General features: G+C 38.7%; 2 long non-coding RNA genes across 4 annotated transcripts in view; one reads left to right on the top strand and one right to left on the bottom strand.

Moving 5' to 3' along the window:
* LOC140633683 (uncharacterized) overlaps positions 1 to 11,785 on the top strand; it is a 35,070-nt gene extending 23,285 nt beyond the window's left edge. For 2 of the 3 annotated variants that reach the window (XR_012031269.1, XR_012031268.1), the window contains one exon: positions 6,480 to 11,785. This is a non-coding gene — a long non-coding RNA (uncharacterized lncRNA). Of the gene's footprint in view, positions 1 to 3,757; positions 3,940 to 6,479 lie in introns of all 3 variants that reach the window. The other variant, XR_012031270.1, reaches the window with a different exon arrangement.
* LOC140633684 (uncharacterized) overlaps positions 2,788 to 13,772 on the bottom strand; it is a 21,499-nt gene continuing 10,514 nt past the window's right edge. The window contains exons 2-3 of the long non-coding RNA XR_012031271.1: positions 5,086 to 6,660; positions 2,788 to 4,455 (exon numbers count right to left, since the gene is read on the bottom strand). This is a non-coding gene — a long non-coding RNA (uncharacterized lncRNA). The remainder of the gene's footprint in view (positions 4,456 to 5,085; positions 6,661 to 13,772) is intronic.

Here is a 13,772-nt window from a genome sequence, read left to right as displayed (position 1 = left end):
ACCCTGATCAAATTATTGTCTGTGTTTCATGCCACTTCTTTTGAATGATTCTAAAAGGACTTTGCTATTCTATTCCTTTTTAATACAAGAGAAACAGAGAAAAAAGGGAAGGAAGTAGGAGCAGAAGGAATCTTATCACAAGGACATTCTGCAAGCCCAGGATCTTTCTTCACTTTTGGGTCACTGCTGCAATCTTTCCATTCCTAGTTCTTGCCCTAGAAATTCCACTTCTAGAAAGCCCACCCCTGGCCTCCTGGAAAGTCCAATCAGGCTCTTCCTGCTTCTTCTGGGTAGTGATTAACTCTTGCCCCAGCTACCTGAGAAATCTCTAACAGCATGTTTCTACAAAAAGATACATTCCCAGCATTCCAAATTGAAACTGGTGGTTTTAAAAGTTAACTAAGGTTCTTAACTCAGAGTTCCTGGAGAGAATGGGGGAAAGGGTCAGCAAATTTGGATGAGACAAATTTATCCTTTATATTCACTCATCTTTAACCAAAATTTATCATCAATTTAGATTTTAAATATAAGCAAAAAACAAAACAAAGCAAAACAACTCTTATAAAAGACACCTGATTGATGCAAGTCGCACTGGAATGAGCTTTCTCTTACTAAGAACTGTGTGTGGCTTCTCTGCTAATGTATTTTCCTATTATTTAAAAAGGATGGTTTTTTGTTCCCTTTCTCTATTCATATATTTTCTGTGGGGAGGAGTAGCATCTGAAGTGGTGGAAGGATACTTGGGGATCAGTCAGTAGAGGTTCTTACTTTTGCTCTGCTTATTGGTCAATTAAAGGGCTGCACTCAATGGTCTTTGCCCCTATCCACTCAGCCTTCTAGGAGTTTTTTTTTTTTTTTTTTTATGTTTGATGGGAAAGGCCATTCAATAACTCAAATGTTTTACTTCTAGTGAGAAAGTTGTAATACTTTTTTCACCTTCTACAATACCAATGCATTGATGAACTGAAAAACTAACCATGAGAAGCATGGCATATAATCCTTTTTCCTCCATGTTCCCCTTTCTGGAGTGTAACTGTTGGCAGTACAAGCTGGCCATGGTAAAATTCCACCTAGTTTGAATTGCAATAGCCAATGTTGAGCAAAGTGCCTGTAATGTAGTATGCAGAGGGGTCTAGTGTGGTTATCTTTTTTTTTTTTTTTTTAAGATTTTATTTATTTATTTAGAAAGTGTGTGAGCACAAAGTGGGGAAGGGGCAGAAGGAGAAGGAGAGAGAGAAGCCCAAGCAGACTTCATATCCAGCATAGAACTCAACACAGGGCTCGATCCCATGACTCTGAGATCATGAGCTAAGCAGAGATCAAGAGTCAATCACTTAACTGACTGAGCCACCCAGGCACCTCCTAGTATGGTTATCTTCCAGATCTCATACAGGGATACTGCTCTCACTCCTCCAATCTCAGATACTAGCTGATGTGGACAGAGTATTATCGGCACATATGAATTTCTCAGGGTTAGTCTGATTTTGCACTTTTTTACTCCTAAAAAAGAGGAGCTAAAACTGGGTAAAGATAGCTTTGTGTGTTGCTGAATTCTGTTAAGAATGCAACTTATTAACTGCAAGTTCAAGTCTAAAGCCCATAGGTATTCTCAATAATGTAAGTAATACAGTAGACAGGAGCCCGTAGAAAAAATAATGGGCTATAGTAATTGTTTCCACTACCTTCATACTTCTGTGTTATGTGCCTTGACTTTTAGGTTAGTCACCCACAAATAGAGTCCTCAGTATTCTCTTTAAAGACCTCGGGAAGCCTGGGTGGCTCAGCGGTTTAGCACTGCCGTCAGCCCAGGGCGTGATCCTGTAGTTCCGGGATCGAGTCCCACGTCGGACTCCCTGCATGGAGCCTGCTTCTCCCTCTGCCTGTCTCTCTGCCTGTCTCTCTCTCTCTCTCATGAATAAATAAAATCTTAAAAAAAAAAAAAAGACCTTCTATGAATGCTCTAAACTCCAGGTTGAGGGAAGATCTCAAAGTTAAGGTTTAAGAAGAGAGCAATGTGCAATGGAAGTTCCTGTCTGCCTAAAGCTAAGAGGAGAAGTGTTCCAAAGCACAGGAAATAAAGATTTGGTGTGTGTGATTCATACATTTTCTTAGTAAAATTGCATGTGATGTTTTCATACAGAAACAGCAAACTATTCAAAGATTCAAAGATGAGAAATAATCAGAATGGAGCCCTATGGACAGACCCTGAAATAATAATAATAATAATAATAATAATAATAATAATAATAATAATAATGAGAGTGGATTGGGAAATAGAGAAAAATTTTTAGAAAGTTCATGTAAAACATGTTATAAGAAGAGTTGCCTATAGAACTGGAGAAAGGGTCCAGAGAAACTGTTCCCAGAGTCTCAAAGATGTTTCCCATGACAAAAATTAAAGTCAGAGGAAAATATTTCAAAGAAGAAAGAGAAAGGTTCAGAAAAAATGAAAAGGCAACAGAAAAGGATGAGAAATGAACTAAGAGAAGTATGAGAGAAAAAAACAAGAAAGAACAAATGTGACTGAAAACACAGTTGTGTGTGTGTGTGTGTGTGTGTGTGTATATATATATATATACACATACATACAGGTTTGACAACATCACCCAGAATGAAATAGAAAAAAACAATAGCATAAAAAAAGATTATAGACAACGTACTGGATATGGAAGAAAAACAAAGGAGATCCAATATATACTAATTGACATTTCTGAAAAAGAGAACAGAACAGATGGAACAGAAATGATTTCAGTAATATAAAAGAAAACAGTTTCCATCAATTAAAGCTTGAATCAGCATACTGAAGAATAACAGCATGATCCAGTAAAGTTTGGCACAACACAGTCAACACCAAGCCATATCCTTAAAAAGTCACTGAATATGAGGTAAAGAAAGATTTATGTGGACATGAAGAAAAGAAATTAAGTCACAAACGGGAATATCTGCCTGACTTCAGACTTCTTCACAGCAATGCTCAATGCCAAAAGATGGTGAAGGAATGCCAACAAAATTCTGAATAAAACAAAGTGTTACTAAATAGTTTATTAACTGCAAATTCAAGTCTAAAGGCCATAGATATTCTTAATAATGTAAGCAATACAGTAAATAGGAGTCCTTGGAAAAAATAAATCCAATGGACCAAGAGATGATTCAAAACAACTTCTATCAGCTTATTAAACAGGGTTGATCTTTAAATATGCAAATTGAAAATCTTTATTCACAATCTCTAGTTTTCAAACCATCCCAGTCAAATCCTCCTTTCTTGTTATCTCAGCTTGATCTCATCACTTTTCTAGTAATTTCAAGTATTTAGACTCCAACAAAGCTTCTTCTATCTCCTATTCAATTTAACTCTTATTTTCTTTTCACTCCAAGGTTGGGCATCTATGGCAGATGAGGGGTACCAGAGTACACCACTCTCAAATATGTCCTGCTGGCCTATGAGTTACTTCAAGTGAAATACAACTGAGCACAAGTAGACTAGGAAAAACTCTTTACTTCCCCTTAACTATCTAAAAACAGCCCAAATTTTCCCTTTGGTAAAATAAATTTATACTTAAAAAGGAAATTTCCATTCATAAAGATGTCTCTATGCCAGGAAGAGAGCTACTTCCAGACATAGCTCTTATCACCTGTGTTCAATCTGCATAACACAACAAACCTTATTAATCATACATTTCCTTCTGAAAGAGGACCTCAACTCCCTTCATTTTGACCTCAGTCTGTACATTCTAATTGATTAAGTTCTTCTTTCCAGCTTATCTCTTAACTCAGGCAAAAGACCTTGCTGGCCAGGAGGTCAAAGCATCCCGTGATGGGAACTGAAAATACTTCCTCAAGCAACAAGGACTGCCCTGACGACAGCAAGACCCCATGTGATTGACCCCAAGACAATGATCAACCTGACCTATGCTGCCCACCTGCAGTATAAGCCTAGAGGTATTTTCAGCACTTGAGAAACAGTCTTTGAGACCTTAGTCGGCTATCTTCCTGGTGACAGCTTCACTGGAATACATTCCTTTCTTATTTCACCACCGCTCATTTCTCCACCTCTGAATTTTATCGCAGCAGGTGGCTGAACCTGGTGCATTTGGGACCCCAAGGACCAGCTGCTCTTGAGTCCCTATGCCTCAGTCATGCTCCTATAACTCCTCCCCATCAAAGATGCTCAAAACCCCTTATTTTTTGTTTAGCATAAGATAGTATGTAATCATCTGGCCACCTTGAGCCACATTTTACTTTGCAGGTTCTACATGTAGTACATAATTAAAACTTTTTTCACTTGTCAATTTGTCTTTGATCAGTTCCATTTGTGGGTTCCAGCCACTAAACCTAAGATGGTGGAGGAACAAAGATATTTCCTCCACTACAGGGGTGTCCTTCCTTCTTCTCTCTGCCTTCCCTTGTCTCCTCCACATACCCTCCTTTTTCTGAGTCCTTTTCTTCTCTGGTACACTGTGGGGAGAGGAGAGACGGGTAAAAAGGGGTGAACAGCACTTAGGTGGTAGCTTTGGTGTTTATTTTAGAGTGTTACTGCTTCTCATGCACTCTGCCTGACAGAAATCCACATGGAGGTGTTCTTAGGAGGGGCACGTTTGAATTCTTTGGGGTCCTTCCAGTACCACTTTCTTCCTAGACAAGCAACTGGTGCTTTGGTAATCAGTAAGACCAAAGGTAAGACCTCTTTGACTCCAACCCAGCTCCTACCTGCCTAAGTCTACTCCAGAGTCTGTCTCCCCACTGAGATTCTCTTGCCTGGGAGGCTGTCTCCTTAGATGCCATACTAATAAGACAGCTCAACCAAGCTAGCTTGTGGGCACCCAACCCTCAGGAAACTCATGCATCTGGTCATGAAACATCTGGAGTACATGCTGCTCCACCAACTTTGCACTGTCTGCCTTACTTTCTTTCTCCAGTTTGTTTTTTTTGCTTATTTTATTTTATTTTATTTTATTTTTTATTTTATTATTTTTGGTCAGTCTCAGCTATCCACAGAGTAGAAGATCAGCAAGTTGCTCAAAGACAAATGAGTGGCCTGTCTCAGATTTTTTTCAGGCACCACAAATTTCTACCAATGATTCTTACATCATCCTTTGTTTCATCTTGCTGTGTTTGTGGGGAAGTGCAGAGGAGGAGTAGCACAGCACAACTCTTCTTACTACCCCATAATCTTCTCTCAGTTATTATCTTCTGCATATGTAGGCTGGAGTGGAGGTGATAGCAGGGCTGGAACTGCCACGCATCTTGAAAGTTCTGTAGAGTGTGTCTGGGATTCCTTAGTACTTGTCTCTAGAATGTTGGGGTACTTTCTGTTCAATTTGGAGGCTTTATCTCCAATTCTGGAAGATTTCTATTGTACATCTACTTCATGAACTCAGGAAAGAATGGAGAAGCTGTGGTACAGGACATAGGGTGAAATGTGGATTTATTTTAATAGTTTACTAATTATCAGAATTTTGGCTACAGAATAAAATGTGCTTTAAATTTTTAAAACATAAAAATCAAGGCTAACCAATATCAGGAGATGGAAGGAGGAAATGTGGAAGAAATTGCCAATTTTAAAAAATCTTTCATGGCAAGGAGTAAATAAATACACTTCAAAATTTAATTGTATGGTTAAAAATTATGCTTTCAATCCATCAGTGTTTTTTCCCCCTTAATTCTATTTTTTTTTTAATCTTAAGAGTAACTGGTTTCACCTTGAGGCGATTTTCACCCACCTTCCCTGGGGCACTTGGCCCTGTCTGAGGACATTTCTGATTTCCTGCTGGAGATGGAAGATGTTTCTATTGGTGTCTAGTGGGTAAAGGCCGGGGATGTGGCTAAAATCCAGGAAGGGATTAAGAACTCAAGAACTCACCAAAGTGATTTCAGTTGAAATTCAAATTACTTTCAGTTGAAACCATCTGAACTATCAAAAGCCACAAAAAAGAACCATCACCTACCCTTAAGAAGAGTCTCCTGAAAATGGAGCTGCCATAGATCCTCCTCTGAAGGATTTTCCCATTTGGGAGAAGACTGACACTTAGCATCAGAAAGTTTAAACGTAGCTGTCCACGAGCATCAAAAAGTCCCAAGAGATTCTTTCATACTTTTCCAATGATGCCCAGCCCTCCCTGCCTTTTTGTTAAGTTTATTTACAAATTCTTATCTCTGGCTCTTCAGTGAGTTACTCTTTACTAGTGCTCCCAAGTGCCTCTAAATAAACCCAAACTCTTCTATCAATCTCTATTTTCAGTGATTTTGCAGGCTCCCAAAAGTATCAGTAACCAAGGCCAATAATGCATATGTCTGCATAGTAGAAGAATGTCTTGGGGGCTGCTTGAAGTTGCCTTTCTGGGCTGAAAGGGATAGGCCAGTTCTCTCTTAATCTCCATATTCTTCCTCTCCTCCACTTTTAAGAGTAAAAACTCATAAAAAAATAAGGCCTCTGAAAATTCTTTAATAAAACTTCTTTTTATTCATTCCTTGCCTTTCAGGTGATGGTGTGTGTCCAGGGGATTGTCTCATTGTCTGCTTCACTTTGTCGGTTCTAATCTGTCCTCTGCACATGCGATGGAGACGTGCCATGGAGTGGAGGGAGGGAAGAGGCCTCACTTGAAGTTAGTTCCTTCCTTCTTTCATGGAAGAACAAAGCTCTTTCATCCTCGAATCTTCTATCTGAACAAAAGTTGCGAGAATTATTTTATCCCTAAAAAATTTCCTTGAATAATTTCCACCTACTGCATGAAACAATGGTCCCTTTTCACTTCTAAAAGGACTAAAAGACTAAAAAGTACATATTTTTTTTTTTTTTTTTTTTTAATGGGCACCAAAGTAAAGCATATGTGCTCTATTTGGAGAATGCAGATGCCTCAAGCTGTGGCATTTCTTTCTCCAGCTCTCAGCAAGTGGCCATTTAGGCTTAATTGCTCCTCACAGCACAGTCCAATTAAGAACGGGCATCAGCAGGGTAAGGGCTATTTGTTAATCCATAAAAGGTATGAGAGACAGTACTTGTTTTGCCTGCGGTTTTTATTCACATGTTTGGGTGAAAATCTAAACAGCTGGAACTCTCAGCAAGTGATATGTGTGTGTATTTAATCTGTTGGTTATGGGCAAGATGAGGGTATGAACGTATTTCACAAAACCAAACTTTTCCTTCCCATACAAAGGAGAACTTTGTCAAGATATTGCTGAAGCCTACTAAAGTCTGAGATTTGAAAGTGTAGTGGGAGGCAGAGCTAACTTAGAGGAGAAACCTCTGAACCAAGGGGGTTTCTCTACAACACAAGGATGGCTTTCGTCCCTAGGAGAGTGATTTCCTTATTAAAGCATAAAATTCTAGTGGAACATATTGTGGGTTGTTGTTTTCAGCATTTGTTTTTAATTTTTTGAGAAATTGCTTTCTGTACATCACTTTGATGCAATACAGAGAGAAATGCCATTCTACACTGGGGACAGGAAAAACTGACAAGAAATGGGAAATGTGGGAGTGACAATGTGCCTCTTGCAATAGAATAATGCAAATAGGCAAATATGGGAAGAAGCATATATATCATGCCACAGTTAAATATTCTCCACTAGCTGAAAGGTATCTACACTTCCTTTCACGTGAAAAAGAATCTGAGGGGCAACAACCAGGCTGAGGGATGCCTACAGTCTCTCACAAGTCTAGAAGCTTCCATTTTCAGAGAAGGGGAAGATAGAAAACACCCTTGAGTGACCTGCCCTGTCGGGCAGCTCATGAAATCCTGGGGTCACGTCATAAGGGATGTTGTCTATAAAAGTCAGACATAAGTAGCTTTGGGAATTTGGGAAAGTAGGAAGAAAGGATATTTGATAGCTTTGCCTTCCCAGAACAGTGAGATTGGAAGCCAAAGACCTTTCATGATTTACATGTTGGTTGGCCTTTGAAGATAGAACTATCAGACCATTTCCTTGTTTTTTCCTTCCCAGTTTCTCATTTTCCTAACCCCAACCCCCTGGGGGATTCTCTTTCATTCATAGCATGTGTGACCTTGATCTTCCCTCTGCAAGCACAGAGAGAAAAGGAAGACCTGAGCAATTATTCACACATCTGGATGTTCAGCAGTCCATCAACCTGCATAGCAAGGGCTAGGGATTCTTTTTATGTTTTTCAACTAAATGAAAGCCCCCCTTTATTTTTTCTCCCTTTGGTTTTGTTTTTACCTTACTGTCAATTTTTAACTAACATAGCTCTTGCTGATTTCAAGACTGTATCTACCATCATATTAATGATTCCTCTCTGGAAAATGCCCTCACCCACCTGCCTCTCAGTCTGTATCCTGGTGGGTTGCTGGCTTCAGGTAATGATATTTACCAGGCTCATTGAAATGTCACACTTAGGACTGAGCCCTATAAATTATTATTGTGCTCATGTTATACTGTAAAGATAAAGGTCAGATCCGAGCTCCGATTTATTCACACCCATGAAGCACTTCTGAAAGGAGAAAAATAAGCTATTGGGTCTTTCAGTTGAAAGTACATACAAATGAGGGTAGGGTGGTTTTTGGTTTTGTTTTTCAACAAAGCAAAAGAAAGGATCAGGAAACCAGTAGGTTTTGGAACTAATAAAAGAAATTAGCTCATCTAAGGTATATAAGGACTACCTTCAATTTTTGGCACATATTCTGACAGGAAGACTAAGGGGAAACTACTGAGAATTAATCATTGCATAGTGATTGAGTAGGTCACCTTCTTTCTCCTAGGACAGAGATAGCCCTCTAGTTCCACAAGGAAAGCTGTTTTCTGGCTGGAAAGCCATCATTGGAGCTGAGCACCTTTATGCATAGTTGGTCATAAAGTACGTGGCTTTTACCTTCAACTGAAGATTCAAAGAGCAGGATTACTAACCAGTACTAGATCCCACTTGCCTTAAGACCAAAGAGGCAACTCAGTGAGGGGAGATGATGACTGGGGATATTCAAGTGGCCCTCAGGTGTGGATGGAAAGTCAGCACTGGGTAATGTGAAGTACACGTTATTGGTGTCAGCCACGTCCAGCTCTCTGAATAAGTCACAGGCTGAGTGTTGTTAGCTGTCAGCACTTAATAAAAAGTCCCAGACCATCTACATCAAATGATTTTTCTTCCCATAAAATGTGGCTTTTGAACTTTGAGAGAATCTACTGGGCTTACCCCATCAAAGAATTCACAATCCTTATCCAGATACTTGAGCTGTGAGTTGGAATCACAGCATTGTGACTTCTTTACCCAAGACTTTGAGGCTTACTTTCAAACCAGAGGCTAACAGATAAGCACTGCTAAATATAAGTCATTTTTAAATCATCTTTCCTTCAACAAGCATTTATTGAGTGATAACTTTTCCAGGCACTGTTTTAAGCACTGGGATATATGACTGAACAAAACAAACCAAGAGCCTTGCCCATGTGAGTCTTAGATTCTAGCAGGAAAGAGAAACAATATATAATAAATCTAATAAATAAGTTCATTATGCAACTGAAGGCAATTTTTAAAATTTCTTTATCTTCTATCCATCTTGGGTTCACTGGGCGGGGTTTTATAAATTAGACTGACAGAAGACAGATTAAGAAGAGGAAAAAATAAACAGAAGCTTATGAAAATGTGCATCACACATATACATGGAAGTATTTGTTGATGAGTAACTCAAAGGGATAGTTAGAACTCAGGCTTGTATAGTATCTTAGTAAGGAACAATACTTTTTGGGGAAGTGACAAGACAAAAGAAAAGGACTTTGAGATTTAGGGTAGCAAACAGTCAGAAGATAAATATAAAGGATAACTAATGAAAGATAAAGGCTAATTAGTGAAGTTTGTTAGGTAAGTTCCTCTGGTGCTGTCTCTGGGCTGAGAGGAGTATAGCATTATCTCTGGTGATTAACTTCTGTCCTTCCTGGTAGAGAAGGGAGGGGAGACATCTTTGCAAATGTATGCCCTGTTAAGGCAAATAGTGGGAGGACAGAGAGATTTTCTTATGTTTCTTTCTTCTTAAAATTGCCTTCAGCTCAAAATAATCCTTATACCAAAACTGCAAGCATTGGGGTGGCATTTTCTTCCCAGCTTCATGGTTTATTAGAAGGCTATGAGTACTATGGGAAAAAAGAAAGTGAAGAGCAAAATAAGGGGATCAAAAATGTGCCAGTATTGCAGTTTTAGGGTAAGTGTTGCAAAGCTGGCCTCACTGAGAAGATAACATCAGAAAGACTCCCTTCTTATCTAGACCCTACAAATGTTCCCAGCAATATCAGGAGAGCTGGGCTGCAATCAGCCTTGATATAGATTACATAGTGTGGGAGGAGCTGCTGTCTTATAAAAGGAGCTACTAAGAGAAGAGTGGGAACAGCACTACAGTTTTTATCTATTTCTTCCTGGTGCAGAAAAGGGTGATGTGGGTAAAGAGAGATTGGAGGCTTTAGAACATACCAGGGATGAAGTGCTCTCTATTTCTTGGCGTGACTTTTATACGATTTTTTTTGGTTGATACCTCATTTCTGAGCCACTAGATGGTATCCACAGAAAACCACAGTTTTAATTTAGAGATGCCAGTGCAAAAGTATGTTGCAGAGCTTCTATAGAGAGCTTTTGTTCAATCCACTTGAAGTCTGTGAGTGTTTGGTTCTTTGTGCGTGTATGTTGGCACATACATGAACAGAACTACTCTTTTCTTGTTAGTAAAAGATGCTATCTCTATGCAAGTTTATGTAGATTTATTTTATACAGATAATGATTTGTAATCATTGCCTTATTCATGTACTCAGTTCTGTTAATAATTAGAGTTTGTGATATTTCTAAACTGTGGAACTGATTCTACAACATGTCTCTTTTTTGTGCCACCTAGAGTAAGGCTCTTAAAATTGTTTGGTCGTTCAGAGCATTTCTAATGGAGACTGACTATTTAATTCCCTTCTTTGAGGGAACTTGGAGTCTGATAAGTAATACGTCAGAAATGATTATGGAAAAGCAAACCATGAATGTGTCCCAAAAGAATAAGTATGTCTTTGGGAAATGAAAAGAATCTTCTGAATTTCCATCCTGTCACATGTTAAATTGAGACCATTTAGATGAGATCATACCCTCTGCAGTGCCCAAGTTGGATGTTTGAAAACAGACTGTCCTCCCCATTTCTTCTGAGTGTGCAGGCAAGAGTGCCTACTGTTTTCTAATACACTTTCTGTTTTGTTTGGCTAGGGATAAGGTGGGTTGCTATAGGATTTGCAATAGGCTGGTAGTAACTTTTTGTTTTAGAGTAATGATACATCTTCTGGGGATCAGGCTGTGGGACAAAATGCAGAGCCACACTTTTGCTGAAAGGGAGCTAGAGTGGGGGCAGGAGGTGTGGGAGGGTGAGCAGACACCCTTCCTGCCAGAGGAAAAAGGAGGGCCTGGTATGGAAGATCTGAGCTCATTTCAAGTTCTCCAGGCATTAAATACGAAGGAAAAGTCATCAGAAGCTCCAAAGAAGAAGCAGGGATTGTACAGGTTCAGTTTCTCCCCCCAACACACTTCTTGCTGTCAGAAGCAAACACCAGCTTTGCTGAGTGTCTATCTGTGCTGTTTAGGTTAGCCAGCCAGCCTTGGACTCCAAACTCTAAATAGGAATTCCTGTTCCCTTCCTCACCATGTGGCTCTGGTTCAGGCCCTTGACTCACTAGGTCTCTGTTTCCATCAAGAAAGTAAAGATAATACTATATGTCCATAACAAGAAAGTGGGTGAGAGTTCTGTGCTTTGTAGGGAAAAGGAATTAATACTCTAATTCCTCTTGCTATAATGCAGGCATAGAAAAATAAGGACTCTTGAGAAGATTATGTTATTTATAAGGAAAAGTTTTTAAAAATTATATAGGATGGAATAAAAATATAACATATTCTCAGTTTTTGCTGTACATATATACTGAATTGCTTCAGACCAATAAAGTACTGCAAAAGTGATGGGTATCACTGTCATGATTAGGTTTCAAAGGCTGACTTTCCAATAGGCAGAATTTCTTCACTGCCTCCTCATCTTGCATGCTTTGGTGAAGCAAGCTGCCATGCGGGAGAGGACTAATGTGGCCAGAAACTGAGTGTGGTCTCTGGCCAACAGCCAGAGAATAACTGAGGTCCTGAATCCAACAATTTGTGAGGAAAAAATACAGCCAACAACTATGTGAACTAGGAAGTGGATCCTTCCCTAATCAAATCTTCAACTAGTCATAGGAAGACTCACAGATAAATAAGAAGAGTCTGATCTCTCTTGCCCTGGCAGGTGCATGAAATGTGAGTTCTGGAAGGTTGAGCAAAAGCAACCCAAACCCTTTTAGGATAAGCTAGGAGCAGACCTAGACACGAGACATTTGGGAGCTATGAAGGAAACTGCAAGAGTTTAAAATTCCAAAATAAAACTATTCGAGCTATGAATAAGCTTGAAGTTTCCCATATCAATATGAGGAAAGGAAGAGTCAGGAAGTCAGGAAGTAGAAGGAATGAGAGGCAAATGGAAAAAACCATAGAGGTCTCCCATACAGATGGCAAAGAATCTGCTCCATAGACTTGATCAAAATAAGCCCAGAAGGGTTAGGATGAAATACAAGAATGCACTTTCTCATGCTTAGAGACAGACCCTGATGAGATGAAGTCATGATTAAAAATTGGCAAATTCATGAGAAAAGAGTCCCAATTCAATTTAACTTATATATGTACCTAAATTGTACTCTAACTTGGGGGATCTTATATAACTATGATTCATTTTCTTTAAAAGATTGATGCTTAAAGGAAAGGAATAGGAAATGTTTTTTAAAATTCAAAAGTTATAATTCTACCTTCTATTCTTGTCCACTGGCATCCAGGTCACTTCCCCAGAGATCACCAAAATAAAGTTTCTTATATCCTTCTAGAGGTACTGTAAGTAGAGCCAAATAGATAAATGGACTAATCTTTTTAAATGCCCTTTAAAAACTGAAATGGTAGCTTACCACATACACTATTGTGTACTTTGACTTGTTCTGTCTCTTAGCGATATATTTTTGTACCTCGTATCAGTACATAAGAAGATTCTTTATTCTTGTTTATGGTCGTACAATATTCCAGCATATTAGCATTCCATATTCTACTTAATCATTTACCTACTGATAGATACATAGGTAATTTTCAATCCTTTTGCTACTCTAAGCAATTCTGTAACTAATACACTTTTTGTATGCATCATTTTGTGCATCTATATCTGTGGGATAAACTGATGGAGGTGATATGCTGGACCAAAGAGTATGTGTATGAATTATTTTGACAGATTCTGACAAATTATTCTCTGTAGAGTTTATACCAAGTTACACTCCAATGAGCAATGTATGGGAATGCCTATTTTTCCCACTCACACTAATACTGCACCAGTAAACTATTTGATCTTTATCTTACTGGTAAGTGAAAAATGATCTCCGTGTAGTTTAAATTTTTATTTCCCCTATTATAAGGATGTCCTATGTTTCAAAATCACATTTTTTTTTTCTGTGACTTGACTATTTATGTCCTTCCCCTTTTTATCTATTTGTTGACTTTTATCTGGTATTTGTAGCAGTTATGTGTTAGGAAAACTAGCTATAACCTCCAAAGAGTTCTCCTAGTTAGCTGCTTGTTATATCATTTTGCTTGCTGTGTGTTGTCCTGCCAAAAGTTTTTAATTGCTGTGGTTGAACTGAACAATCTTTTCTTGAAGGCATCTGGATTTTGTCATGCCTCTAAAAGCCTGCCCCAGGAAGATATGACAAAAATTCACCACATTTTCTTCTACTACTTTTACAGTTTTAATTTTTAACAT

Source organism: Canis lupus, chromosome 5 (assembly GCF_048164855.1).
Source record: "Canis lupus baileyi chromosome 5, mCanLup2.hap1, whole genome shotgun sequence".
NCBI lineage: Eukaryota > Metazoa > Chordata > Mammalia > Carnivora > Canidae > Canis > Canis lupus.
Note: the sequence above shows the minus strand (reverse complement) of the source record. Positions and strands in the feature narration are given on the sequence as shown.